Genomic DNA, 13,230 nt, shown 5'->3' with positions numbered 1-13,230 from the left:
TCTTGTTGTCTCTCTCGGTTTTGGACAGGCAAAGGAAGAGAAGGAATTTTCATTTCATTCTACTCTATCTCTCGGTTGTTAACGGCAGACAAAAGGCAAATGCTCCTCCATCTCTTGGTTCTAACATACTCTCGGTTTCGAATGGAAGGTAATAGAAGTTAATGTTTCATGTAGCGGACGTTGAAGTTTGATGACTCTTCTCCTTAAATTTGCAACAGCTATGGAGGAAGACAAGTGTACTAGTAGTTTACATTCCTCTTGGTCATCTTATGGAAGTAGGTAGGAGCTGATGCGTCTTGTGATTAATACTTGAAGCTTGGTGACTCTCTTTTAAACATACAGCAACTTTGCAAGCAAAGACAAGTGTACTAACACTTGTTATACAAGGAGACTTCGTGTGTTTCCTCCCTTTTGTTTTCCACCACATCAAATCTCAACTAATACTAATGTTTTATGGTATAAATGATACAATTCTCCTAAGGTGTTTATCGATTCACTCGTTTATTAAAAGGGAAAATTTGGACATACAAATCAATCATTAACAAAAGAAAATAAAGTGTAACATGCACTAATTTTAAATAAAACATGAAAATTTTCGGATTCTCACATTATAGGTACTTTACTATGTCAAGAGAGGTAAGTGTAATTTCTTAAACCTAAGGCGAGTCAAGTGAATTGAGTTTTAGATATTTATTTATGTTAGTCTGATCGGAACTGAAATATGTGTGTTTTTATTTTAAGGGAAACGTGGGATTGATCTTCACTAAGGGTGATTTGAAGGAAATAAGTGAAGAGGTTTCAAAGTACAAGGTAATTGTGGATTTTAAAATTTGTGGACAAAAAACATTAAATCTTTGTTTATATGTTCTTGATTTGTGATAAAGGACCTTTTTCTTGTATTTCCGGTTGATCGTTTTAATTATTGTTGATGTTCAAGTGCATGTGCAAGTGCATGAAGTCTATACTTGGAATGCTGTTTGAATGTTAGATGGACGACTTTATTGTTTATTTGTATCGTTATAAATTAAGCATCTTGATAAAGAAAGAATCTGCAGACTATCAATATAAAGCTTCTTTAGTTCAGCAAAAATTAAGATGATCACATTTACAGTCTTATGATTATGCTTATGATTTGCAGGTATGTGTTGTTATATTTTCCACTTTATTTGTTTTTTCTTGTTTTTTTTCTTTTTGGCTTTCAATAAGTACGTTGAAGGGATTCATGGGATATCTCTAGTCTTAATACCCAAACACAGACTCAGCTAGCTGCGGTTGGATTCTTAATACCCAAACACAGACTCAGCTAGCTGCGGTTGGATTTTGACATAGTAGTACCGTTGTTGCGTTTATTACAGGATTTGGTGTACACTTATATAACTTCATTAAATTTTGTTCCTGCCAAATCAAATTGCTGAATGAAAACGACGACATATGCAAGTCCATAAAACACAATTCTGCCAAAGTCTAACGCAATTAAGGGGGCTTCTTTCTGTTCGCTTGCAACAAAACAGGTTTTTTTCTTTCCTCTTTTTTTTTGTTGCAAACTTTGATCAACGGATAAATTACTTGCACATAAGAGAAATCTTTTGATTTATTCCATGTTAGGTTTGTGATGACCTCCCCCTAGGGCGTATCCCAGGGTTTGGCGGATCGCCTGCCCAATTCTCAATAGGATTCACTCACGAATCTCAAAAAAATAATTACAATTTCCAAACTCCAATAGCATTAACTCCAAGGTAAACATCAAATTCCATGGTTAAACATTACAAACCAACCAACATTCCATATCTATACTTATATATACAACCAAACGGATAAAAATACAAGTCCCAGTCATTTATCAAATCAGTAAGTATAACTAAAATAGCAAGTTACTTAAAGCAGGATGTCAACTCTCGAGCTATCTATTTCCTTGATTCCACGTTGTCAATGCCTGTTAAGGAAAACAACTAAAGGAATGAGTTAAAAACCCAGCGAGGTTCCAAGAAACCATACAAACAAAATAGCAAGTTGGCAGTTACATACATCACAAGCTCAAAACAAGCTCAAATCCAAGCAACTAGATGGTCACAAGATAAGTCATTCACATTTCAAGTAAACAAGTCAGATAAGCGGTTAACACTTTCATGCATAAGGATACAGTCTGCTCTCGGGAGCAGGTTCCACAGTAGTTTGTCTGAGATCCGTTGACTCTCCGTCAACCATAACATATAGTAACAATATCCAGTAGAACTCCACTTCACTCTAGTTTCCTTCCACCGTTCATCCCCCTACTGGGCCCGCACGCCAAACACGATAAACAGTAGAGGTAATACTCGAGTATATCGGTTCAAGTTCAAGATACAAGACCCATGGTTCATTGATCTCATCGACCAAGCCTTACTGGCTCGACTCGACCAACTAGCCAATAGAGTTTTGGGGCCCCGAGCACGCAACGGAGTCAATGGGATAGCAACCCAATTGACATTCAGGTCAAGTACAAGTAAATCATTTCACAGGTAGATCATTTTACTTGAGACAAAATAACAGTTTCAGTTAAGATATGATAAGTGTGATAAATTACACACTTACCCAATCAACATTAATTCAAGTACTAGCATGCCAATCAAGCGAACATGTCATTCAAGCAAGCAAGCATGCCACTCAAGCATTCACAAGCACTTGGAACACTCACCAATCAAACATGAACTTTACACTTCCGCCTAGGCTCATCTTCTTGCCTATTTTGGAGTCCTGAGACCAAATATAATTACATACATGTACGTCGATTCCAACCATCAAATATATCACAAGAAAGTTAAATTCGTCCACTTTTCTCAAAAGTTCTGCTTATGTTTCACTCTTTCAAATCAAGAGCTCAACATGTAGTCCATCACATGTATAGAAAAATTTTTGAAAAGCAATAGGGCCTTAATAGTTCATCTAAATTCAAGGTTTAAATCATAAAAATCAGCCCCAAAGTTCACGGATATAAGGTTTTTCTTGTTTATAACAACGGAAAAGTCACGTACATGCTAGTTCAATGTTTTTTTTAGTGGTATGTGCGTAAATACACCATAGCTAACATATCTAACAATGAACAAGACATATAACGTGCTTCATATGCTAAGAAAAGCAACAACAACTCAAGTATCAAGTCATCCTTCACAAGCTCAAAGAAACTTAGAAAACAGCCAAGGAAGATGAACTTTTTCCTTTTCAAAATCACCAAGTTTTCTTACTCCAATCAAGTGAAATATTTCATGCATGCTAAGGTCAAAATGCCACTAAATATTTCAAATCAAAATAAGCAAGATTTAATCAAAGAAAATTAGGTTTAAAACCCAGAAAAGTATTCCAAAGTTTTCCAAATCCCACTCAATCCATTTGATAAAATTCCTAGCTTTGGTGATATTTTTTTGAAAAGATATAACTTGAGTTCCGTAGGTCGAAAAATCACAAAACTTTGTGACGCCCCGAAAAGTATAAGTGTGAGAGCCTGTAATTTTGTTTTAAAGTACTCGATTTTATTTTTTTTTATAATTGCACGTTTTTCCATATTTTATTGATGTGAGAAATTGGGAAAATAATTTTTATGAGTAAATATAGTTTTTGGATGATTTTTCTAGTATCGGATAGTTTTTGAGAAATTAAGAGCATATACCGGACGTGGGACCCACTAGTGCGAAAAGTTTGGAAAAATTCGGCCAACTAGGTTAAGTTTTGGATACTGGAATTAATTTATCGGGTGTTAAGAGATAAGTAGAGGATGCTAAGTGGATTGGTATGAGAGAGATAAAAGTTAGGCAAGCATTAAATTAAGTGACAAGTGTCACTTGGCTATTGGGTGGACCATTTGATTACTATTCCATGTCTTACCAATTGACTTAAATAACTAAAAATTCACCAAAATTCCTCATTTTTGTCTTCCTCTTGGCCGACTTCTTCAAGGCAAGAAAAGAAAGAAAACTCTTCAATTTTTGGCTTCAATCTTGCTCAAGTTCAACAATCTAACCATTTAATCTTGCAATCTCTCCATAAAACCTCTTCACTTAGTGTTTGTGAGTTGATTTGTGGAGTTATTTGGAAAGCTAAGAGAACCTATTGCTCCCTCTCTCTTATTTCTAAGGTAAGTTGTGAAGAACCACCCTCCTCCCTTAATTGATGCTTAAATCATGATTAGTGGTAGTATGAGATGCAAGTTTATGGATTATTTCTTGATTTGTGGTTGAAGTGATGAAGTTTTATTATTTTTGGGGATTTTTCTGTTTTAATATGAGCATGATTGTGTGGCTATCTATGATGATTGGAAATGGTATATAATGACTCTAGGAGGTGGGAAAAGTGGTTAATTGCAACCAATTTCTGTTTTGGAAGAAATTTTGGAAAGTTAGGGTTATGATGAATACATTCTGCCCGAATTTATAGCTCCTAGTTAGAGGCCGAATTGGCCTTGGCTTAAAACATGAAAGTTGTAGGGAATGACATTTTAGAGGTGCCTACAAAATTCAGGTCAATCGGAGTAGCGTAGAATGAGAAAAGTCGAAATTATCCTTGCTGTCATGCTGTCCTGGTTTTACCCGAATGTAAGAATTGCGCCTGTAATTGGTTGTTTTGGCTGGAATTGCTTCCGAATTGGTTGTTGAGGTCTTCTGATGAAATTTACCCCTGTTTCTTAGCTTTCAGCTGGTTTTGGAATTTCTGGATTTGGACTTAGGTAGCCTGATTTATGATGTTTCCGCTAGAATGCGTTCTGTGAATCTATTTTTGGCGGTCTGGTGTAGTATCTTACATTTTTGACCTGGTTAGCACTCGAAACTGGTTGAGTGACCTCTGTAATATTGTATCCCTATCTCTTAGCTTCGAAACGGTGTATCTCTGTACCTTCATCCGACAATCGTAGCGCCTTTGGTGCCATTACCGCAAAATGACGTCAAAACTGTTTTTTTCAGGGTTAAAGCTAAATCATTTCCGGATTTTTCCTGGTTACTCCTAGTGCTTATACATTCTTATGGAGCCCTATTTTTGGTGGTATTTTGGAATTGGTTTCTGACTTGTAATCGAGTCTTATTGTGCTTATTGGAATATTTTAGAGCTTGAATTGTACTTGTACTATTGGGAGCCTATTGAACGGCCGTTGTGAAGAATTTATATTTCGTGTGACTTTGGGACTGGCTGAGGAAATAATGAAGCCATGATGGCTGGAAAAGTTAGCAAATTCAGGGAAGTGCTGTCCGAACTTTGAAGGGATTTGTTTGCATTGAGTTTGTGATCTAAGACTTGGATTTGAGCAAGGCAATGTTATATGATGGATGATTTCTGAGCCATGGAGGTGAGTGACCTCAAACTATTTCTAAAGTTATTTATGAACCGTTTCCTGCATTATTTACTTTTGAACTGTTTCCAAAGTTACTTTTGAACTGTTTTCCTGCATTATTTACTTTTGAACTGTTTTCTTGCATATCATGCGTGCTTGCATGTGAGTGTTCCTGGTTTGTTATATTTCCTTGACTTATTGGCTTGTTATTATTGATTGATAATGTGTTAAGTGCTTTCAATGATTGTTAAAACGAGTTTTCTAGGCGAGTGTGTACTTTATCGCACTCGACCTAAATAAATGTGAAATTTTCAATGATTAATGATTAAATGCTAGTTGCGCATGAATGTAAGCCTTTTGGCTGAACTGGCCACTGCCCCTTGTTACCGATCAACTCAAGTCAGAAGCGGACTTGGTCGGGCGATATGGTGACCTGGGTGAACATTTTGGTATACTCGAGTATTACCTTTCTAGGTTGGTGGAGGTTGGTGGAGCCTAGACAATGTCCAGGAAAGGGTGAATGAAATGAACGAACAAACGAGGGTTTATTCACAAAATGAAATTTTCAAATAATTGGAGGAATAAGGGGAAATGGCAGGAGAACGAGCGAGCGCGCGAATATTTGGCTCCATGTGGGCCCGTATCCTTTTCATGAATGTTACTATCGCTTTCCATTGTAAATGTTTCTTGAATTATTGATACTCCATATTTAATGTTTTGTAAATGTTGTAATTGTTTCTGGACTTATCATTTGAATTATGACATCATTGATTTATGACATCATTGAAATGAACTATTGTTAAACCGATTTGATTACTGATTTTACTGGTTACTCGCTGAGCTTCTAGCTCACCTCAAAAATATTTTATTCCCTTCCACAGGGCTCAAGGCGAAGGAAGGCTTGTAGTACTTATTCCTGTGATCGGATGAATTATCTCATGTGTACTTTGAATTTGGACTTCCTCTTGTATAATAGTTGGATCATGGATCAGAGTGGCGCAGTGGAAGCATGGACGCTTCGCTTTTGATATGTAATTATTTATTGGAGAATTTGATGTAATATTTGAGATTTATCTTGTAATTCATTTGAGTTATATTGAGATTTATCTTATATTTGTTTGAGAACTGTAGTGAGCGACTGAGTCCCGGCGAGAGCTGGGCAGGCGGCCCGCCGAACCCTCTGGTTCGCGTTAGGGGGAGGTGGGGCTGTCACAAACTTACACCGTTAGAAAATAGACTCAAAGCACTAATAGGATTTAGAAGACATTCTCATGAAATTTAGCTCATAGATTAGTCAAATTTCAGTTTAAAGATCACTGCTATTAGAAGTGCAGAAACAAAACAGTTATGATTTTCAAGAACTTCGCAAATTTGTTGGTATTTATAAAAATTGAACCAAACCTTGATTTTATACCGTTGGAAGCTCTATGAGTCTAGTTTCAAACGCAACAAACGAAACTCAATTCTGACTTTCCTATACGAAGTTATAACCAATTTTCCAAAATTGCACAGAGCTTCCTGCAAAAATTTCTAGATTTGAAGATTCAAGTTGTGTGAGGACCTGAAATTTGCATATTGTATGATGACCCGAAATTTGCATATTGTGTTTTTTTTTTGTTTTTCTTTGGATTACATGCTTTTATTTGGTGAATGATAAAGGATTGTTGTACTTCATTGCCTCTTTTAATTTATTGCATATTGTTTTTCATGGGGTGATATACTACTTAGTCCAACTAGTAGGGCGTGTGGCATAAATTGAGTGACAAAGAGGGATTTGTATGCAAAAGGGATATTTTGTGACAATAAGAGATATTTTGTGCTTAGAGATGTGATGTGGCCAAAGATATTTTGAGAAATTAGATATTATCATTTGTATTTGTTTCATTTGTCAAATGGGCAACCAAAGTTTTGACCAAGACTCCAAATTAATTAGCCTTTCTTCTTCTTGGAAAATCGAGTCAATTCCATTTTCCCTACTTCTTGTTCTAGCCGAGAGGGAGAGGAGAGAATTGAGAGAGACTTCTTGATCTTTTCCTTTAGCTCAACTGAGAGAGAGAGAGAGAGAGAGAGAGAGAGAGAGAGAGAGAGAGAGAAGAAATTAACCAAAGTCTTCTCTTGTCTTGCCTCCACTCCAGCCGAGGGAAAATTGGAGAGAAAGCCAAGAAATTTCTCGTCTTGCCTCCACATCAGCTGAGAGGAACTAGAGAGAGAAAGTTAAGAGAAAGCTTGAGTCTTGCTTCCATTTCCAACTTGTTTGACCTTAACTTCTAATTTGTTTTAAAGGTAACATGACTTGGAAACTTCATTTCTTTTCATATACTTTAGAGGGCTTTTGATGTATGTTTGGTTGAGGTTGGATTGAAGAAGAAACTAGTAGTAGAAACTTGTTTTATAGCTGGAAATCTCTCAACTTGGACACAAGGCTCTCTCAACTCTCTCCTTTCCCTCTCGGCTGGAACAAGAAGTAGGGAAAATGGAATTGAGTTGATCTTCCAAGAAGAAGAAAGGCTAATTAATTTGGAGTCTTGGTCAAAGCTTTGGTTATCCATTTGACAAATGGCACAAATATAAATGATATATATCTAATTTTTCAAAATATCTTTGGCCACATAATATCTCTAAGTACAAAATATCTCTTATTGTCACAAAATATCCCTTTTGCACACAAATCCCTCTTTATCACTCAATTTATGCCACACGCTCTACTAGTTGGACTAAGTTGTATATCACCCCATGAAAAACAATATGCAATAAATTAAAAGAGGCAATGAAGTATAATAATCCTTTATCATTCACCAAATAAAAGCATGTAATCCAAAGAAAAACAAAAAAAAAAAAACACAATATGCAAATTTCGCCTCGCAAAGTTTATATTTCCGTGGTTTTTTTTTGGTACTGTTTTAATATTTGTGCATTCATTATCGTATGTGAATCAGGTTGGCGCCCCTGCTCGTGTGGGTTTGATTGCTGCAGTTGACTTGAATACTGGACTTGATCCATCGCAGACATCTTTCTTCCAAGTAAAATTTCAAGTATCAGAATTATATGACTTAATTATTTTTCAAGAAATAACAGTTAATAATTTATATTGGCATTCCTAACGTCTAATTTTGGTAGAAATTCAAGTGATATTTAATGATTATAGGATCACATTTGTACTATATATAAAGCCTGAGGAAGGGATTTGATGTTAACATCAGGGTTAACATTTATTGTCAATTTGTGAATTTACCCTTAGAAAAACTATTTTTACTTTAACTACCTATAACTACCTATCTATTTTTACTTTTAACTATTTAACTAAGAGTAAATCTTATATACACTGACAGTGTATACACTATCACCGTTGGATTCATGCCAGTGTAGGAAAGATTAATCCTATAAAAATATATATTTTCAACATAACTAATCCTAAATATTATAACTACCAATACAAAATTATTTTATGGAAAATATTTAAAAGATTAACGTTTGGTTCAGTAATAAAAATTTTATTTAAAATATTTGACCATAAATATTATGTATTTTTTGATTGCACATACATTAGGTGTGCACTGTGCACTAGTCTTTACAATAATAAATTCTGTATATGTAGTTAACTTGGTGTTAACTTTATTTGTTTCTAAATTTACCTTTATCTTTATTATCCATTAACTCTTAAATCTATTATTCATCTTTATTATCCATTAACCCTTATCTATATTATCAATTGATACACAAATCCTACTCAACCACAACTAACTCCCTCCAATTCTCACATTCTCCATTACCAATGATTTTTTACTTCCAATTGTACATATTTCTATATAATACACTTTTTATTACATATTACATCAAATAGTTATATTCACTTGCACTATTTTTGTGATTCTTTCAATTAAAAATTTTTTTTGACAAGTTGCACATGCATCAAATGTGCCTCAATAGCTAGTATTAATAGCTGTAACGTTTTGGAGTTTACATTTGCTATCTTGTGGGCTTTTAAGAATTTCAAGTGGGCTTGTAAGACAAGTAGAAAGATGAGATTGAGATTCATTTCTAAATCTCATCCCTAGACTCCTCAAGAGAGTCTAATTGCACTTGTCCAGTCCCTTACCCAATTTGCTTTTTATGACATCAATATGTTTAAGGAAAAAATTCCCTTATGTAATTATGAGCTACATGGATCATATCACATAAATTCTGAGATCCACAAGTAAGTTCTTTTATAGTTTTTAAGATGGGGTCCATGTGAATCTAGTCTATTATCAAAATTTGAATATACCTAAGGTGATGTCACTCAAGTTAAATATGCATATATAAATGATTACCTAACTATATAAATGTCTACAGGTTCTCAATATCCCAACTAATATTAACAAGGGAACTGTTGAAATCATTACTGCTGTAGAGCTCATTAAGAACGGTGATAAAGATTCTTATGGTCTTGTTGTCCCGTCCGTTTTTGACAATGGATCAGTTTTTAGCCCTGATGTGCTGAATCTGACAGAAGATGATGTAGTTGAGAAGTTCTCACTGGGACTTTCTATGGCAACTTCTCTCGCACTGGGGATTTCATACCCATCCTTATCTGCTGCACCTCACATTTTGATTAATGGGTACAAGAGCGCTTGGTCATTGCAGTTGAGACAGAGTATTCCTTCTCACAGGCTGATAAGGTCAATGAGTACCTCAAGGTATGTAACTTAATTTCTCAAGCAAGTCAACTAATCTTGCTGAAGGCATGTGAAAGACTTGATATAAAAGCATAAGAAGCGTAAGATGCAAAGATCATCAATATACCTAATGTTTCATTTTGTCTTGGGAAATGGTATAAATTGCAGGATCCCAGCGAGTTTGCTGTTGTAACAAGTGCAGTTGCGTGCCACAGTAGCTGCTGCTGCCAAGGGAGAGAAGAAAGAAGAACCTGTTGAAGAGGAGGAAGAAGACAGAGATCTAATGTTAAATCTTTTTGAATAAATTTTATTTAGATTGCCTAGTAAATTCATATGATTTTGAGATTCTGGAGTCTAGAAGTTCTTTTATGGCTTTTATATTGTATAGTATCTTGAGTATATGATATCTTTCAATTTTTAATTATTATAATTTCAAGGTTTCGCGTTTAATTTTTATATTATTTAGACATAATTGTGATTAGATAATTAGGTTATTTAGCTAGCTTAGATGCAAAAAAAAGGATCAGTTATGCAGAACGTGATTCTAATAACTAATGAAACTGGCAAATTGCTCTGCTGCAAAAGTCGCATGAAACAAAATTAAAATGGAAAACGGGTTCTGCTTCATGAACAGGTCACAAGGGACTTCAAGTCACAATTTGCACAAAATGTCAACGTCAATACCAAAACAATTCACAGTATCACAAATTACAGCGTGATTCTGTGGAAAAATGACAACATTTTACTGTATAATATGACTGTTCTAACCTAGGTGAAAAAAATAACAATAATAATTTTGCTCAATCTTCACCATTCATGTAGAGAAGTTTGCTACGGAGCAGGTGATTCATATTAACATATAACTGTTTGGATCTAACAAGTTTTTGAAAAACCGTTTTTTCTCTTCAAAATTACAGTAATAAACTTCAAAAACAACTCCGAAAGTAATACCTAAAAAAAAAAAAATTTCATCTTTCTTCTTCCACAAACTACCTACCACCACCACCACCTATCACCCTCCACCGCCACCACCCTTCCTCCTCCACCACTGCCACCACCCTTCCCCCTCCTCTCTCCTCCTCCTCCTCTTTCCTTCTGCTTCTCCTTTCTCCCTCCTCCCCTTCCCGTCCCCACCATCCCTCTCCCCTCCCCCTCGACCCCCCCCCCCCTTCACCTCTGCTGGTTGTGACCAGAAAGGTGGTGACCAGAAGGTCACAACCAAGGCTATCGCGACCAGATCTGAGGTGGAGAGGGGTCTGGGCATGGGAGACGAGAGGGGAAGGGGTGGCAAGGGAGGGGAGGAGACAGAGGAGGGAGAAAGGAGAAGGAGAGAGGAGGAGGAGGAGTAGAGAGACAGAGAGGGAGAAAGATGAAGAGAGGAGGGAGGAGGGAGGGGGTGGCAGCGATGGGTGGTGTAAACTTTTTTAAAAAATATATAAATTCTAAAAATACCCCAAACACATTAAAAAAACCCCCTGAAAATACACTCAAAAAAACTTTCAAAAGCATCTACAGGAAAATTTTTCATATATACAATTATAGTAATATTTTTTAAAATCACCCCCAAATCAGCTAATCCAAAACAAAATGCATACTAAGGAATCAACACCAAAGTCACAAGATCACTAGCAAGCAATTTTACTTTTCATGCTTGATAAAAACACTGAATAACAAGTGCGATATAAGTACATTACCAGAATAAAGTGCATTTTGTCTTGGCAATATCATGAAATTAGAACATGATGAAAAAAGCTATTGTAGGAAATTGGATCTATTTCAAAAGCAGGGAGCTCCAAAAATAAAGATGCGTTTAATCAAAATTCAAATGCGAAAAAAGGAGCCATAATGATTTAAATGAACAATCTGCCCTGCTCTCACTCAAAATACTGTTTTGCAAAATCTAATTCAGTTCATTATCAAGACATATTCAAACACCTTCAAGCTTAATCAAAATTCTGATGTGTTAAGAGAGAAGGTAAAGTCTAATGTAAGCAAAAATGTGCCCTACACATCTCCCTCAGGAAAAACTAACAAAGCCATCCAGGAAAATACATGCATAGGAAAATGTACAGCGAATGCTTAAAATTTTGCACCTGTAAATTCTTTTCTTACATCTCATTCCTTAAACGCTAGCTTCAAACTGCTAGACTTAATTATGCAGGTGATTCATATTGTTAAGTTGACAGAGAAGGTACTCAACAACGGATTAGCAGAAGGGAAACAGAACAATGATCAATCAATCCAGGATTCAGATCCCAGCGAAAATAGAAGAACAATGCTGAAGTTGCAGGATCACAGTTTATGCAAGCAAAAAATAGTTTGTACACATCATACACCTTAGGGTATAAGTCAAACACAAATCAGACGAGAAATTTTATCTATAAAACAGAAGCAACCCTAAACCATTAGCAACAGTATACACAGAAAAAGGAAGTGAACTTTAATAATTAAGAAATGCATTACTCAAGCTAAATGAAAAACAAAATCCATTTCACAACCATGTGGCTCAAATATTGTTCATAAATTTGACAAAAAGTCTAATACAAGAGAAAAGTTCAGTTACGATTTTTGGCAAGACATGATTTCACTAGAACTCTACTAATCTTTATGATTTTTCTTGTAATAATATCAAAATACCAAGAAATAAAACCCATGAACAGATATTCAAAAAATTTCAACTATATGCTCTTGTAGCTACCAAGAAATTAGTTTAATCATTTAAACTCTCCTTCTAAGCCACCATAAAACATTTAATAGGTGCTTTTCAACATAGATTTAGCAATCATAAAGAAGTTTAATATTCTTTGAAATTATTAGATTCTCACATGATAGCCACAATAAAAAGAAAGTACCATCATAGATAATTTGATTAGACAAGAAGTGCATAATTCATTTTACACGGACCACAAATGCATGAATTTTAGTGTATCCATCCAAAGCAGATTAATAAAGAAAACAAAATAGACTCCCTCTCTGGTGAAAACAAGTCACACTGTGGAACAGGCAAAATAAACTACTGGAGCCACACACCAAGTGTTGAAGTTCAAACAAAAAGCATGAGGATTTCAATGGCATGCCACAAGCACCTTTCACATACTACAGTTCAGGAAGCAGTATATGCATCACATTAGCTAGTTAAATTTAAATTTTCATTTGACTGAAACCTTTTTCAGTACCTCCCAATATTTCTTTTTTCACCTGCCACAGTATGTAATCAACACTAGTCACATGATTAATCAATAAATCTCAATGAAATTTACAGGATATTAGAGCAGCTCA

At 35.4% G+C, this 13,230-nt stretch overlaps 1 pseudogene; it reads left to right on the top strand.

Annotated features, from left to right (window-relative positions):
• Positions 1–624: 624 nt before the first annotated feature.
• LOC113774086 lies at positions 625–10,255 on the top strand (annotated as a pseudogene).
• Positions 10,256–13,230: the final 2,975 nt, after the last annotated feature.

Source organism: Coffea eugenioides, chromosome 6 (assembly GCF_003713205.1).
Source record: "Coffea eugenioides isolate CCC68of chromosome 6, Ceug_1.0, whole genome shotgun sequence".
In the NCBI taxonomy this organism is placed as follows: Eukaryota; Viridiplantae; Streptophyta; class Magnoliopsida; order Gentianales; family Rubiaceae; genus Coffea; species Coffea eugenioides.
The sequence above is the reverse complement of the archived record's forward strand: the minus strand, read 5'-3'. Positions and strand labels throughout refer to the sequence as shown.